We start from the raw sequence: 13,578 nt of genomic DNA on the forward strand, positions 1-13,578 counted from the left end.
GTTCGTGATACTGCATGGCTTATATCTGTTGGAAGACTGCCTGTACGATGTATTGTCAAATGGAGTTGTTTTGTTACAACAAAGGAATGTCCGATGTATAATTGCATAGCCGATGAAACGATATAACATTTATTACTGCAGTGCACAAGGACTATTGAAATTTGGGAGAAAATGAAAGGTATTGGGTTTAAATGGGATCGTAACAGGAAAAGTATTAGGTATGGAGTGTTTAATGAGAATTTGACTGAGAATGTGAAGGACAAATGTGACAAATTCGAAGATTTGGAAAACACGATGTAAAATGATTATTGAGCAATGTATAATACCTGCAGAAATAGTTTTTAAACAGATTGTGTGTGAGTTAAAAATGTTGAAGACGTTTGATATGAGAGGAAAAATTCCCTGGACTCTTTTGGACATATAAATGGATGATGTATACCTAATTTACAGATGTAAATTGTGTTGTTAATTATTAATGTATAGAGTGAAGGTAGTCTGTGTCCTTTGGTAGATATTGTTTGTGAGGTTTTTGTGATGGAGTGTTTGTATTGAATTGAATTGAATTTTCTTAATAAAGTCAATTTAAAAATGGAGAAAGGCGGTCCTAGAAACATTATTTATTTAAGTGAGTTTCGAACGAGAGGGTGGGATCCATAACTCCAAGATCTTTAACCGTTAGATAAGATGTGATTGGGAGACCATTGAGGTTCATTGAGTAATTAGAGAGTGGGGACCTAGCTGACTCTGGGCCTAATAGAAACACCTCTGAATGTCTCCGAATGTTAGAAATTAATTAAAAATACTAATGTCAATGTATTTACGACACATGCATTTAGGACATGTAAGTTTTTCAATCACAACAAAACATGTTGTTGTATTTTTTGCATTATGCTTACTACAGAATTAACAGTCAAAAGTTCAGTGACTTTGCATGCAGAGTTGTAACTCTGCTTATTACTAGAACTGTGGCTAGAATCAAAATCAGTGTCATTCCTAAATCCCCAATCAGCTAGTCGTGAAGTTAACATTCAAATAGAAAATAAAAATGCAGACTTCAGAATTAGTTAAATAGCTGAGGGAATAGAATAAATTATCCGTTGCTACCCCTGTCTTTTATCATCCCTCCATCCCTCCATCCCATGCCATCTTCCTCTATTATTTGCTTTTCTATTTTGTTCTGGTATCTCCTTATCTCTTTTTTAAAAAAACATTGGCCAAAAGCAGCTGCATCATTACCTGGTTTGGGAACTGCACCACCTTTGACCGCAAGACCCTCCAAAGAATAGTGAGAACAGCTGAGAAGATAATTGAGGTCTCTCTTCCCTCCATCACGAACATCTACCTAACACGCTGCATCCGGAAAGCCACCAACATTGTGAAAGACCCCACAAACCCCTCACATGAACTGTTCACCCTTTTGCCATCTGGAAGAAGGTACCGCAGCATCCGGTCCCGCACCTCCAGACTGTGCAACAGCTTCTTCCCAGAAGCCATTAGACTCCTGAACTCTGGCTAACTCCAATTCCAATTCAGATTCCAAAATGGGCACACACACACACACACACACTCACACTCACACACATACACACACGCACACACATACACACACACACACATACACACACACACACACACACACACACGTACATACATACATACACACATATATACATATCTATACACACACTCACACATTGTTTTGCATTGGACCAGTGCTGAAGTCAAACGTCACACAAATAAACTATGCACTCCTGTTGCAGTCTTGCACATTATCCTACTTGCTGCTAGAGTACTGTACTAAACCAACACTGTACTCTGAACTGTTCTGGCTGCTACCGGTGACTGCTATGTTCAGGGTAGCATATCACTGATTGCTATGCACAAATCGCTTTACATATGCCCAGTACTGTGTACTGTACTAAATTGCACTGTCTACTCATTTTCTATTTTTTATTTGTCCTGTCCTGTGTTTATTATTGTTTATTTAATGTTTATTTAATGACATTTTGCACTATATTGGACTGTTTGCACTTGTGTAGCATGTTGTCTGTTGCACTGTTGTTTTCAGGTTGCACCATGGTCTTGGAGGAACATTGTCTCGTTTTTGTTGTGTACTTCTATATAGCTGAAATGACAATAAAACCTCTTGAACTTGAACTTGAACTTAAAGTCCCTCCAGACAGGCCAAGCCCTACAGCCTTGTACTGGGCCGCAGGATCAAGCAGCGCCTGTGGGAAGCGCTCTTCTGTCCGACTCTGCGAGAGGAAGTGAAGCCTGATGGACAGTTCGACGTGACTGAGAGCTTCTCTACTCCAATTTTCAACAGCTTCGTGCCGCACTTTGAAGTGGACATGAGTGGAGAACCCATGCCTGAACAGCCTAAGAAGAAAAGCCGAAGACACTGACTTTATTATTATTATTGTGACTGTTATTGTCATCCTTGTTTGTATTATTGCTATTATTCTTATTATTATTGTGATTGTTGTTATTAACTTTTTATATTCTATATGTAGAGTTTCTGTATTGTTTAAAATTTGTTTAAGCTTTTCTTAATTTTAAATTTAGTCAGTCTGTCCCTTGTAAAATAATTGTGTAATAGTTCATGAGATGTCACTGTAATAACATTTTAAAATTATTTTGCATTATAATAAATGTACTGTAAATAACAGCTTTAAATGTTTAAGGTGTGGCATCTTAAATAAATTGATAGAACTGTACATCTTTTTTCTAATGTTACAATTCGAGTCTTAATTTACATCTCTTATCAGTGGAAGATGTACTTGCTCACACCTTTCCTTTAGATTCCTTTTGTACACACTACAGACTGTGACCATGAGATGCTTGAATAAAAATTGAACATTCACCCTTGTGTATGAGTGCTGAATGTTAGCTAATGCATGATGATGAGCCTATCCTTGTTGAGTTACTTACTGAGGTCATTCTCATAGCAAGTTCATTACACCTTGTGTACTTGTTGTAGTGCAGTGAGCAGTTTCAATGTTAGTTACAATCTTAGTTATCAAAGACTCATTCCACCCAACCACAATACATCAGAGAGCTGTTTTGCATGTCAGTGCATCTTCACCTTGAGCCACAAAGTTAAATAGCTTTTAGGCCTGGTTCAGGCTTCAGTTCTTACTTCACAGTATTCTCACTGCTGAGCTGAGTATAGAATTCATTTTGTGAAAATAAATGTTTTCCCTCAGAATAGGGAGACATATCTAGAGTTGTGGGGCACAGCAGAACCACTTCAAACTGGCAGTGTTTGAGTGCTGTCATATGGCAGATTAGGTCTAGTGGAGCTCATTTGATGGTGCAGATAAGAAATTTGGGTAACATTACTGAAGGGCACTGTTCAGAGTGCTAGATGACTCCCACATAAGCCCTTAATGACAATTGACATAAACATACTTGAACATTTATAAATGCTTATGCCAACAAGCATCAGCTGACATTAATAGCTGCTTTTGACATCTTTGATATGAAGTTAACATAACTAAATCAAGTGGCACATTTTTGGTAAGATTAGGAGATGTAATAACGCTAGGTGGGGAGAAATTACATCACACATTATAACAACTGACTTTGCAGTTATGTGGGTTTTTTTATAACTAAAATTAAATAAAATTTTAACAAAATGTTTAATTAATAAAATATTTTATTCTTTAATCCTTTAATGAAGCATCATGTTCTTCAGGTCAGTGAAGACCTGCCAAAAATACTGCGGGTCATTGTTAATCTGCAGCATCTTGCCACTCATGCGGTTACCAATGTCCAGGGATCGGGCCCAGAAGGCCCCTTTGTTTTCCTGCACCAGGAAAGCTTTGGCTGGGTAGCTGATCTCCTCACACATGTAGGAGCAAGACACATACAAGCATGTGAGCAGCACGGCCTGCAGCTCCTCCTTGGTGGCCACCTCAGCTGAAATGATGTCACGGCACAGCATGAAGAGAAAGACCACGGTGCCTGGAATGAGGAAGCTTTGCTCCTGCCATTCTGTCAGTGTCACGTAGCGGTCCACAATGCGCAGCCACTGCACGGGCTCGTCAGTAGTCAGGTCCTTCAGCAGGCAGCAACGCCGCCACAAGAACGCACCCAGGCATGTGAGCAGCTCACTGGTGGAGGACTGCATGAGCAGTCTAGGCATGCTTTCAGTGCTGGCCTGGCCCAGCCTTTCAGGCTTACTCGCAGTGGCAGACTGGGTTAAAGAAACATCACTAAAGACAGTTCACAACTGGAACCGGATTATGAGTGATAACAGTGGGCTCAACACCTTCCTGTCTTTTGTCCTCATGTTGGTTGATAACGGTACTCACAGTAACTCCATCCAGGCCATTGCCAGAGGCAAGCTTCATGGACCGCTTTGTCTTGGGTGACAGAGTATTTGCGGAGAAAAACGGTATATCGATATTAGTACATCCATGGCTTATTAAATTCCATTTAATTAAATTCCATTACATCCATGGCTTATTAAATTCCATTTAATTAAATTCCATTTAAATTCCATTATGTATTCAACACTGGCTACAGATGTTATGTAACAGTCACCCCAAACGCAATCCACACGCTGTCTTTTCCCCTTTACCGGCACGTGCGCACTTAAACGTTCCAGTGGAGCAAGGAGTAAGCATAGTTTAGAACATGCGATGCTGATCCTTGCGTTCCGTGGATCAATGCCTTTGGGACAAATATGTTAAATATGTCATACATGAAAATGTGTGTGCTGGTTTTCTAATCAAACAGCAGGCTCCAATGGATAGCAATGCTGACCACTTTAAAATGCACCCATTCTCTTGTTTGACGGCACTTGTTAAAAGGGTTGAACTAACAGAACAAATGAGGGCTGACGTTCAGGCAGTCTGCCACATTAATGTCTAAAGAGCCAGTCACAAAATGCGACAAAATCTGTTCCTCTTTGGCTAAATTGACTGACACTGAACTTTAATTTTTCTGTTGTTATCGTTAGCTAGCTAGCTTTGCGAATGAACCTAGCTTGACTATCATGTTAGTGTTTTATTTTCTTTATTTACTATAATTTTTTAACCAACTAATTGTTGCCAGCTTGCTGTGAGACACCAGATCTAAAATAATGGACTTGCTGCGTTGTATTTGTAGAAGCAATGGCAGATATGACGGAAAACTCGCTAGTGCACCCGGGTTACCTTGCCTACTGATGAAAGTACAATCGACCATGGCAGAGACAGAAAACTAGCAATCTAGTTAGTTATCTGATAATATAACTTTACCCCTCTAATATTAAGGGATTACCATCACAGATGCCTGTATGTTCAGAAAACCCATCCCCAATTAGATAGTTTTAAGATTAAATATTTCAATAGAAAATAAAGATGCAGACTCCAGAATTAGTTGAAGTGAATAGCTGGTCCTGTCCTTTATTGCAACTTAAATATAAACATGCTTTTGAGGGACCCTCCGGAGACTGTCTGAGGGGGAAACAAGAGTTTAATTCTTATAAATTTTTTCAAGGGCAATTATGGAAACAACCCTCCTTTTTTTCCATATTGTTCTTTGTAGTTTCCACCATTATGCTCAAATTACACATGACATTATAAAAGCTAGTCACCTATGAACCTGCGGGCTTATATAGAAGGGAAAATAAACTATGGACTATTCCTGCTCTGCATTCTTGCGTATTTATTTATGCTAGGCTGTACATAACGCAGCCTTAAAAACATGGGATAAAAATCCCGATGTAACACAATTCAGGTTCTGTCTAAATACATGGCTAGCTAGCTAGTTATTTTACAATCCCATTTAGCACATATATCGTCGCGAATGTCCTGAACAAAACGCGCTGTACCTAATCCCCATAAATGACATATCTCTCACTGAATAAAAACGTGTATGGTTCAACAGTATACAGTGGGAGAAATGGCGATCACCTTTAAAAGGATTTCTTACTGTAGGCCTATTATAAACAACATGGAGGAAATTAAAATAAAAATACTTGAGTCAGACCATGGGCACAGGCTGCTAATAAATCAGGGAAATGAAACTGGATGGACTGCTTAATTTTGTAACAACACAACATTTATGGTGACAAGGATGTTTCACACATACACTCTTAAGTGATGCTGACCTCAATATCCATATTTTACATTGTTAATGTAACACTATAGATGAACCTAAACCTCACATTCTCATCACCTTGATAAGCTTTTTGAAAGTTCCGCTCTGCACGTCTCTGAAAGGCAGGTGAGTTAATCTCCTGGAAACATAAAAGCATGACCCTAAATCTTTCACTTTGTTCTTATATGCGAGTTGTCAATAAGTCAAAATTCTTGTTAAAACTCTGGAACTCTGTTGCAGCTCACTCTCCCTGTTTTGCATTGCCAGATCGCTGGACAGGAGTATGTCCAGCTTTGACACACGTGCCCTGCGCTGACCAGTACCGCCAGCAACCACAACACGTGGAGACGTAATCCTCTTTAACTACTTGTCCTTCCTCCACGTATATACACTCAAAACTCCAGTTTAGAGTGGTTAATGGCACTAACACCAGCACACTGTACCGGTTTGTTCACCTGTAGTCAGAGATGCACGGACCCGTTGGTGCGTATGCGTAACTCGGAGCAGGTGCTGCTCTACAAGGTTATGCTGCTGCTTATTGTCACTCTCTCACCAGCACAAGCCCTCATCTACTTTAAGAAGGCTAAGTCACTGATAATGTAATAACAAACATGTTTGACAAAATACTAGGTCATGGTTTGCAGTCTGAAGTACTTCTGACCTGCTGAGAGTTAGCCTGATTTGATTTAGCTTGTTCTTAACCTTTGTTTAGTATGTTACTTAAAAGCTCATGGAATTATTTCAGATGTAACATACATGTACCTGACCATTTTCACTGAAAGAGACTGGTAGCTACAGGATTACATGAAGCTACAACCAAAAACGATTTCTAGTCACCGAGCATTATTGGTGTGAATAATTAGAATTTAAATTAATTAATATTTTGAAATTATGTAAATATGTTGCAATCTTGGAAGACAGTTTGTATTCTGTTTCTATATGACAGTTATATATTTTTTTGTTTGTTTGTTTTCTTAATGTAATTGACAATCATGATCTTATAGTTTGTTTTTTAAGTGTGTTTCCACATTACCTTTGACTGTTGTATGCCTTGTATGACTGTTGCATTTAGCCCCTCATTCCATCTCTAATTTTTGACATGTACTCTTGACATAAGTCTTGCATAAGTGGAAAGTCGATCAGCCCCCGTTTAAAAATGGTGAGCTTTTACTGTCACGTTAATAACATCACGCACGCGCACACATAATGCTTCGACTGTCCAGCACATTAAATATCTTCTGAACATTATGGAGGGTGTGCATAGTTACCAGTTCCCTTCGTGCAAAAGGGTTGTCTTAGGTTATTGTAAAGACTAATGCATATTTGGAATCCTATCTTTTGCTGAGATGTTACTAGCTCACACGATACTCAAAAATGAGCACAATCATTGAAATGCGGATATCATTGGGTACAGGGGTGCCTAGCCATAGTCATGCATAACTGAATATAAAAGGCTGAACAATCTACTATAAGCAATTGCATATTTCATTAGGGTTTTTTTTAATAAGCTGTAGTAATTTCAGGAGCTCAGGCAGGGGCATATTTATACTTATGAGTGGCTATGCAACGCCCACTGAAATAAAAGCTGAGGATGTCATTGCAGAGGTAGGAGGAGCCAGAGCAGAATATTACATTGCTTGAATAGTGGCTCTGTCTGCCCTGGGGGTATTATTGAAACCCAAAGGATGGAGAGAGAGAGAGAGAGAGAGAGAGAGAGAGAGAGAGAGAGAGAGAGAGAGCATGTGTGAACACAGTACGACCCCCCCAAACGTCTCCCCGTGTGTGTGTTTGCTTGTGTGTGTGTGCTCTTCGTTGTGTTGTTATTGTTTGCACATATAAGTCATTTGTGTAAACGTTAACATTGTCAGTGTTTGATCCCACGATAGCCTTAGTGCTACGTTGTCTTCCATGTCTCTAAATAAACATCGTTGTATGCATCACGGCTCCTCTTTTGTATCCTGCCAAGCCTCCCTGCGTTACAATTATGATAAAATTTGATAAAATACTAGGTCATAGATTGCAGTCTGAAGTACTTTTGACCTGCTGAGAGTTAGCAGAGTTTAGCCTGTTCCTAACCTTTGTTTAGTATGTTGCGTAAAAGCTCAAGGGAATATTTCAGATGTAACATACATGTAACTGACCTAGTAGAGCAAAATTACAGAATTGTAAGGAGGAAGTGACGTTCTTGGGGCATATCATTAAGGGAAATACACACAGGTTGTCTCAAAACCGAGCACAAGCCATAATTTCGCTAACTAAACCATAGTGGCATACTCCCCTCTTACTGTTTTAGTCCCACACGCAGTACACCGAATACTGCAGGACCAAAGAGTGTCACACTTATCAGCCCAGTGGTAGCTGAGATACCACACCACCCTCTTAGATATGCCTAATATAACTGTCAAAAGGTGTATAACACTGAACCCAGCTACACTCCTTCCTACGGAGGAGGATGGAGATCCATAAGACTGCACAGCAGTCTTAGCTGAAGTATATATACCGTGGATTGATCTCTTTGAAGAAGCCATAAGTAACTCAGACCTATGCCTCTATGTGGATGGGTCAGCAAGCAGGGATGACACAGGGGTCAATAGGGCAGCATACGCGGTAGTAACAGATCATGAAATACTTAAAACAGAAGTATTACCATCCTCCTATTCAGCGCAGGCTGCTGAACTAGTAGCACTGACGGAAGCATGCAAACTAGCTGCAGACAAAACTGTTAATGATTTTGGAGCCATATGGAAACATAGGCAATTCCTGACAAGCTCGGGTAAATATATTAGACATCACCATCTTGCTAGAAGCCATTTCGCTGCCAAAGACAATTGCAGTTGTTAAGTGTGCAGCTCACAGGACTACAGAAGACCAAATCAGCAAGGGGAATAATTTTGCAGATAGAGTAGCAAAGGCAGCTGCAACTAAAACCGCTGTGCAAGCAATACAGGAAACCGCTGCTACCCCGCAGGCCACATTACGGAAGATTCAGTCAGGGGCCACAGAACTGGACTGGTTGTTGTTATCCAGCTGTAGTGCGCCCAAGGACGCAGGTGTATACACTTCCCCATGCCAAGCAGCACAGGGTGAGGAGAGACATAACCAGCACAGACTATTGTGGTAGAATTCTGAGGGACCCATGGACCACTCCGGGTGAAACCATTGGTTGGTCCCTTTTCCTGGGCGGTGGCACAGTAGCAGCCCTGCAAAAGATCAATGGCTTAGCTTATCAGTTACTGCAAGTAGTTAATGATACCTTAGCAGCAATAGGTGCCTTAAAGATAGAACAACAAGTGATAAGGGCAGTAGTGCTTCAACATAGAATGGTATTAAATCTCCTAACCATGAAGGAAGGAGGAGTGTGCAAAATGATTAACACTTCCTGCTGTTTTTACATTCCAGATCTCAGCGCTAATATTACTGATTATATGAATCATATGCGATCTGCCTTCACTCCGCAGCCTACAGTTCCAGGTGGTTTCTGGGAATGGCTGACGGCCTGGTTGGGCAGTTGGGCAGCGAACCTAGCAGCTGTAGCGTTGCCCATTCTGCTACCCATTCTTCTTCTTCTTCTGTGTTTACCTCCTTTTTTGTCATTGCGTGTCAGACGTATTTCTAGTGATTTCACCATGCCAGCGCTCAGCGGTCAAGCCAATGACCAACCCCAGCTCTGTGAAGACATTCCGCTCCCCAAGATGGGCGGTGCTGGTGATCCACATGAAGACATCGTAGTACTATTTGCTGAATAAATGTGTGATAATGTGTGATATAGAATAAAAGGGGGAAATGTTGTGGAAATTTACTTTGTTTCATTTTGTGGAAATTTACTTTGCTTTATTTAACTTTGCTTTATGTTTCTATAGTCACAGCATAACAGTCTGCAGATAAGCATGTGAGTCAGGGACACCAGCTGCTCACATACCGTTCTAACCATAGAGATAGAAGAAGCCTTCAGCGCTCAGGCTAACCAAAACATGAACTAGCAGATACTCTGTAGGAGTCGTTTTTCTTTTTTTCTCTTTCTTCTGTTCTGTGTATAAGGGGAGGGGGACCGTACTGCGGGTCAGTTCTCTTACTCTGTTATACAGGGGACAGAACCCAATAAACTTTTACTCTTTACTACTCAATGCATAAAGCTGTCTGTGTTTGATATGCTCTCATTTTCCCACCACATCCATTTAGCAGTACTTCTGAATAACCAAAATGGCTTAAAAGAGCTGAGGGGATGTTTGAAACTGAGTGATAAGATGTTCAGCAATTTATATATAATACAAGGCAGTAAATTAAATTGGGCTGAACTGGACAATAGTACCTGGCATGAAAAGTATGTCGTAGAGAGAGTAACAAAAAACTCAACCTCTCACGTCGCGCTCTGAGATGTCTCTGTCACTGTCTGTAGTGTCCTCTAGGATACTGCTGCCCTCACTAAAGTGTGTCACCCTGACCGGGTCAAACATCTCTTGAACATAATAACTACACAATGGAAAATCAGCTTCAAGTGCTGCATTGAGCTAGAGTGCACTGTAAATGGCCAGATACAAATGGCAATGTCAGTAGTAAATGTATATATGCAGTCATGGAACAGGACCTAGCTGTAGAGCACAGCTTTAAGGTGCATATTATGATTTGCTCTTACCAATCATCCTCCTGGCTGTGTCTTGCTCTTTTGGCCAAATGTTTCTCTTCCAAAGCAGACAGACCAGACTTGCTGCATATTACTCCGTGCACTATAAATAAACCACATGTATAATGCCTTGTAAACAATGGAAGAAGGGAAATTTGAATTGTGACTACTCTGTTAAAGGAGCGGATAAGGCAACCCACCCAAACCCCCCGAAAGCTGTATCCCTAATTGCTATGCAATAGTCCTGTGATTAACTCAAAGGCTGGAGAAGTTTCACCTTTCTCTATTTGAATCCTGAAGGCTGTTCGGTTCCGTCGCCCACAATCCATCCTGTGTAATTAAACATTCACATCATAACTCGACCCCGTGTAATAGGGCAAACTCACTCGGATGGGGGAAAGGATTACAGACGACCTGTACTGCTGCCGCAACTCTGCGGCCATTTCAACAACATCCACATACATTCCAGCAACATCCTATTATAGGACACAGTGGGCTTAAGTACACCCATTTAATAGCATGTTGGACCTTCTTTGGCCTCCAGAACTGCAGCAATTCTTTCTGGCATAGTTTCCACTATGTGCTGAAAATACTCGGCAGGAATCTTGGTCCAATCTTCATAGGATATTTTCTCTCAAATTACATGGAGGGACTGACATGTTCTAAACTGCCTGTTATACTCTTACAGCTGCTTTGAAATACAAAAAAACATATTTATCTTCCACTCCACTCAAGGATGGCCACACTTGGAATTTCCCTTGGCACATTTAAAACATTGTGTGAGCCAGATAGCTTCTGTTTTCAACCTTCCAATGCTCTGAGTAGTAGTGTTCCATGCATATGAGATGCTTCAACACGTCCATGCGTGTTGTAAAGAAACACAGTGTAAGCAGTATTAATGAAAGTGCATCTCTACCTCAAACTCACCAGTGTAACAATTACAGTGTGTAGAATCTAATTTTAAATGGCGATCAGCCTTCTTAACAAATATCCAATAACAAATAAGCAGAACTCACCTTGTTGAGTGTTTGTGTTTGTTTGTGTGTGTGTGTGTGTGTGTGTGTGTGTAGTTTTAAGCATTGCAAGGCACTTCAGGGTTGCCAGGTGGAGCCTTCCTGAAGACCCTGATACTGAAACAGCATTAAAAGCTGCAATGGCACTGTAGTTGTATTTATCTGCACTAATACAGCTTTGAACTATTGCACTCTTACATACAATAAGTTTCTGTGTACCTGTGTACATTTCTGTGTACCTTTAGTAAATAAAGGGATTCTATTCTAATATTAAAAGTGCTAGAAGTGCTGAAACTCCAAACAGTGAAGAAACCAGTGGAGCTTAATGACTGGACAGATGAAGAGAGTGAAGTGAGGAGTTTCCTTCAGTGTCTGCCATGTCCCAGCTGAGGTGAGTGTGAAGCTTTTATTAGTACTATAGGAGTTGTGTTTAACTTTGAAACTGATGGTGTCACAGCCATTTGTGGCCGGGAGTCTAAAAGAGCATAATTGGCTGTACTCTTAGGGAGAGAGAGAGAGTGGCATACACTCTCTCCCTTGTTAATTACAGAGACACCGTGCAATCAAGGGCGTCTATAAGTTCACGCGTCAGAAGGGGGAGGAAAAGACTATTTTCCGAGTACTTAGAATAACATTCCGTACTTTTTGGAGAAAATTTTCTAGAGTGTTTTCATGTAGAGAGAGAAATGAGTGGCTAAAATTTCAGAAACATTAAGGAGACAAATGGGGAATATATAACAGCTCTTTCCATGTGTTAGTGACACCAGCGTTCCCTCTTTTCGCAGATGGTAAAAAAGAGCCCTGACTCTTGCAAACTTCATTTTTTTGCAGAACAAAGAGAAAGATGAATAACTCGCTTTATGGCCTTTTTCCACTCATGCATACCAATTCCAGTATGCATCCAAACATTGTCAGAATAGTAGGAGTGCAGACTCTATAGCTTTGTCCCTGGTTGTCTAGTGGTTAGGATTCGGTGCTCTCACCGCCGCGGCCCGGGTTCGATTCCCGGTCAGGGAAAACCTCTTTTTTTGCTCATATAAAATGACAGATTCTGCATTAAAACATAAAGTTTGTGGGAGTCGGAGTTGAACCGACAGCCTAAGGATGACAGTTTTAACTTCTACTCTACCAATTGAACTATTGAAAGTGACGCGCAAGTAATCCCACATGTCCAAACACCAGTATGTTGGCAAGAAACACAGCCAGTTTTGGATGTTTCAATTGTTAAGTTCATTTGACACAAAGAAGAAAGATCACATTGCATAAGTTGTTCAGCTACAAACAGATATATCTTTTGATGACATTTGGAATCATACTGGACTTTGTGTACATGAATGGAGAAAGGCCATAAAAGGTTAGAATAACATTCAGTGCTTTTGCAGAAAAGTTTCGAGAGTTTTGTCATGTAGTGAAAGAAATGAGTGGCTGAAATATCAGGCATTAAAAGTGCAATTTGCACTCATGGAAAGAAAATTGCTTTCATGTGGAGTGCATTGAGATATCGAACTGCCTGTGGAACATAACACCTCTTAAGAGGCTAGATTTGTGCTCTCAAGCTGCGATGGTGGTTTTCTCATGGCTTCTAAAAGAAGAGGCTGTGGTCAGGGTGGAGTGAGTCTTTGATAACCAAGATTGTTGTTGTTTTGGCCTTCGAATAGACAACGGCATTACCCAGTGTCAGGTCTTTCTCAGTAAACTGCAGAGAATGATATAGAGGGCAAGAAATGGTCAAGCACAATTTTATTGGGTGTGTGTCTCTAAAAAACACTAGAGCTCTCTGATACATTTTTGGTTCAAGATTTAATCATCATGCAAATGATTGTGATTAACGCTTTGTCTGTTTAATTCAAATAT

General features: G+C 40.4%; 1 non-coding gene across 1 annotated transcript; it reads left to right on the forward strand.

Moving 5' to 3' along the window:
- The first annotated feature begins 12,669 nt into the window (after positions 1–12,669).
- Positions 12,670–12,741, forward strand: trnae-cuc (transfer RNA glutamic acid (anticodon CUC)). Its single transcript has one exon. It is a non-coding gene; the product is annotated as a tRNA-Glu (tRNA).
- The last annotated feature ends 837 nt before the right edge of the window (positions 12,742–13,578 follow it).

Source organism: Electrophorus electricus, chromosome 10 (assembly GCF_041902795.1).
Source record: "Electrophorus electricus isolate QZ-2024a chromosome 10, ASM4190279v1, whole genome shotgun sequence".
Taxonomy (NCBI): Eukaryota; Metazoa; Chordata; class Actinopteri; order Gymnotiformes; family Gymnotidae; genus Electrophorus; species Electrophorus electricus.